Raw genomic sequence first — 4,818 nt, forward strand, 5'->3', positions numbered from 1 at the left:
ATGACTTTATAGTGGCCTATAAGTACGCTACGACACACCATAACAAAGAATATGATGCAGTAATAATGATTAAAAATGCATCTCACTGATAGCCATTATACTGTGTATGATCCTTGAGGAAAAACTGACCAGCAATTATGAAGCACTATGTTTGTTTCTGAACATTATAAGTGATTATGGTTATACTTACCATGCATTAGGACTATTGGTATACAGAATTATTAGTATTTATGTGTGTCTATAACTATGCTTATACCACATTATTACTAGTGCATTATGAGAACATGTATAATGCTGTATAATGCATTATTCATATTGGCTTCATAGAAAGTGTTACCAGATATATCTTGTATAAACCATGCCGTGGGATTTGAGAGAATTCAAAATAATTTTGACTAATTGTTACTGAATTTAACAAAAAAAATGTTTTAAAGTCATTTAGCAGACTTACAGTTAGTGTATTCATCTTAGGCAAGACCACCTCTGTCACGAATCCCGCTTCCTGAGTCTGTGTTTGCCTGTGTTTCTGTCCTGGAGTGTGTTTCCGGTGTCCTGGAACGCACCCTGTCTGGTTGCCGGGAGAATTAGCTTGTTGGGAGATTGATGTTCACCCGCACCTGTATCCCATCAGTAATCTGCACACCTGTCCTGATCATCACCTCTCCCCTTCAAAAGCTCTGACCTGACATCCATTCCCTGCCGGATCGTTAGACATGAACAGTATGTTGTGCCATAGTATCAGCCTCAAGTTGGATAGTATTTGTTTTGTTGTTTTTGTTTATGTATTGCTTGCCTTGAACTTACCTCCGTTTGTTTTGTCTTCAGTTACTCACCCGGATCATTCACCCCATTCCCGCCTGGTCGACGGAGGATTCCGCTACTCCATTGGATTCACCTATTTACTCCCATCTACTCACCTCCGCTGCCCGCTACGCCACCTGGATATATCTACTCATTCACATTCACTTGTAAATAAATACTCACCTTCTTTCTACGCTCCTTGTCCTGGTCTGCTTCTGGGTTCAATTTTGAAAGAACGTGACAACCTCATATAACAGCAAATGTAAATAGCCTGTCACTTTTATTTACCACATAATGACAAAGTAGTTAGACCTTTGAGATATGTAATTACAGGGTTTGAAGAACTCCCTGTGGGGTCATGTAAAGCTGATGTCGTTTCTTACTGTCTGGCAAATAATAACATTATGTCACACTTTCACTTATCATGCTGGGCTGCATCAACACACTCAACACACTTTAATTCTGATACTTCTGATACATAGTACCTCTTCGCATCCCCTGCTACAATAGCATGTGCAGTTCCGCCGATATAAGTCCCAGTCCATTGACATTATCACGCTCTCTGCCTGGGCAACCGACAACCCAGTAGCCTCTCAGAGAATAAAGCTCTCAAAAGATCCTGAACTGTTTGGACGTTCTAAACAAAATCCTCTCCAAATGGTGAAATCAATCAAATCAAATAAATAATCAGGGAGGGAGAGACAGAAGGCTACCGCAAAATTGCATATCATCCTGAGTTCCTGACCTTGGGCTTTTACATAGGAAATGTAGGCTTTTAAAGAAAATTCCACATGAATTGACATGGGTATTTAGGTATGCTTTTCTCTAATTTCTTTGGAAATGTTTCAGATTATGTTTCTGTTTTTCTATGGTGGGTTTGATCGTTTAACAGCATACAAGCTCACACCATCACCTTGACTCATCAAGTCTGTGAATTGAAATCAGATACAGGTGGTGTGTTTAAGGCTGGAACCAGCAGTACGTGTTTCAGGAGAGTCCTCACTCATAAATAGACACTACATTATACTGTATACTCCTACACAAAGAAAAGACAGACACCCACAGAGTAGTCATAGTTGGAGAAGACTCTGTCAACCCTTTTTAAAAGACTTTGCATCCAATCACCTGTATAAGATATTCACTTTACCTCAGTCCCATGTATACCTTTCCGATGTCTTCGTAAGTATAATTGAAGAAGATTTGCAAAGTGTATATACATTATGCTATGACTTTTAATCTTACCATTTGACATTCAAAAATATTATGCCAATTTCATAGGCTACATTACCCCAGTCTCATAGTTACATTTTCCAAGCCCCATCCCTCAGCTTACCAAACAAAGTGTCAGGCTCAGGCTCTTGAAATTATAGATAGTGGCTTTAAAGCTGTAGATGCATTCTGTTTACTGTATACCGTATATCTAATTCCTCTCAGTTGTGCAGTAGGACAGGATGCATTATTCATGATCAAGCTCTCACTATGAATCATTTGGCTACTCCTCCTCCATGAATTTGCAAACACTTCCCCTCCCCTTTCCGAGACAACAGGCTGGAAAAATATCACTTTTGAGATCTAGCGTCCATGATGCAAAGTGTACACCAAGAATACAATGTGAAATTCAATGCATAAACCACACCTCTCCTGACACACTCGCTCACACACACACACACACATACACACATACACACACTTTGACCTTTTGCCCAACCCTACCATCTACTTCATCTTTTCCCCAAAATATTAGAAAATCAGTTGTTATTTGGATTTCTTATCAGTTCAGAGAGAGAGAGAAAGAGAGAAAGAGAGAGAGAGAGAGAGAGAGAGAGAGAGAGAGAGAGAGAGAGAGAGAGAGAGAGAGAAAGAGAGAGAGAGAGAGGGAAAGAGGGAAAGAGGGAAAGAGAGAGAGATGCAGGATCACAGTTTGTGAGGGCTTTATCAAGGTCTCCTCAAGGTGTATGGTTTCCTTGGGAGAGCCAAATAAAATAAACTCCAAGCTAAATGGCTCTTTCCAGAATTGGACTTGTTATCCCAACGGAATTCATTCCCCACCAGCAGGTGAGGGGGCAAATTCAACTATCCTCGCAGGCTGTGGAAAACCAATTCAATTTCCCATGGTCCCACTACAGCCCTGTAGGCAGAGCACACTATTCCTATCATGATGAACTAACCCCTCACAGTCCTCAAGGACCTGCATTATAATGCCGCCGTGGGCTGCACCAAGGACTTGGTACTCTTGCGCTAGCAACTCACGAGTATTGAAAAGGTTTAGCACTTTGCGGAATATGATGTCGGTCAATATGTTTTCTTGATCCACTCATAGCTGCAGCTAGGTTCCCCTTTAGCGAAAAAAAAAAAGTGTTTTGTAGTCAGGGAACCAAAATAACCACTCATGAAATGGTTATGTACTTCTAATTAATGTATTGCGTATGGATTATTAATGTGTTATGAAGTCCTTCAAATAAAGTATTAGCCATATTTAAATGTGCATCCAGGAATAGGAGTACAGTTATATACTGTATTGTTGGGATTGTAATTGATGTGATAATACTGCCTATACAAAAGGTATCTAGAGGATTTTATAAATCAAGAAAAAACACTGGCCTCAATGCTTATTAAATATAGTTGAAAATGTTTCTGTTTTTTTATAACCCAATGCCAAATGTCTGATAACCTTTCATAATAGCCCCTAACTTTAGTTAGATGCTATTATAAAAGGTTATCATACATTTGAAACATATTCAGAGAGAAACAGACTAACAAGCTTTTGAGGTTGCCACAAAGCATGTGACGGCAGAAGAATTGTACATTAGATGAGAAATTGGAAATCAACAGAAGACAGTGAACTCAAAAAATCATATTATCCCTCACATGAACGATTCTGAGAAATATCTTCCTGTTCTGAGAATTTCTATGTCTCCATTCCCCCAAGGAACATGTTACTAAAAGGGTTGAAATATCAGCTCTAATAATCTTAGTCAGAGGGACATATGAGCAAATCAAAGTGCTGGATGAGAGTGCAGAAATGTCATGTTTATTCGCTAATGTTGAAGCAATTAAGCAATTAAGCGTCATCTTAGTGACGTCCATGATAGCGATGACAGGTTTCATGTTGTATAGGCACTGTGGAATGGATTTACAGTGATTTAAATGGAAACATAAAATCAGTTATTTCTCAAACTAAGTTAAGACATTGCAAATCTGGTGTCATTTGGTCCTATAGTTCATGGGAAGAAGATTTTTGAATAATGTTTTACGTATTTTAGCATATTAGCATATGAGCTAATATGCATCTACTAGTATAGTGTGGCCATCTTTGAATGCATCAACGTTATTTTCTCAAACTCTTTAGGGACTACTGTGAGTCCATGAGAAAAATATATTTTATGATTATTTTAAGCATTAGCGTTACATAGACAAAAAAGATAATTTTTTGTAGTTTGCTTATTTTTTAAGATATCAATGCCAAACTTAAAATGGTTATGTCTTTGATAACCCTGAAAAGATGTCAAGTTCATAGGCCATTGTGGAGTGAATTTACAAAGGATTTAAATGGACACGTAAAATCTGATTTCCTGATTTATCAATAACTCAGCCATCGCCTAAAGGCCCAATGCAGTCAAAAATGTGAGTTGAAATTGTGGAAATTATGATAATACCTTTTTAGCGTAAGAGCTGTTTGGAAAGACGTCCTGACATTTCTGCCTGTTTTGGTGGGATGGAGCTTTGGCCTGGTGACATCGCCAGGCTTTAAATTAGTTAATAGACCATTAAGAAAGAGAGTTCCAAAACTTTAGTTTCTGTGTTCCAAATTAGAAAAAAAGTTGCCTATCTATGCTTTAGTTATTTGACCATGTCAAGGGAAAACAAATCTAAGAATAACAATAGGTTACTAAATACACAGTGTGTAGAACCAAATACACAGTGTACTGAGCTACTTGGAGCTGGTATCGAAAGGTCAGGGTAAGAGCTTCACAGTCCTACACGCATCTGAGACAGAGATGGCAATCAATACAAGAG

Source organism: Salvelinus fontinalis, chromosome 7 (assembly GCF_029448725.1).
Source record: "Salvelinus fontinalis isolate EN_2023a chromosome 7, ASM2944872v1, whole genome shotgun sequence".
NCBI lineage: Eukaryota > Metazoa > Chordata > Actinopteri > Salmoniformes > Salmonidae > Salvelinus > Salvelinus fontinalis.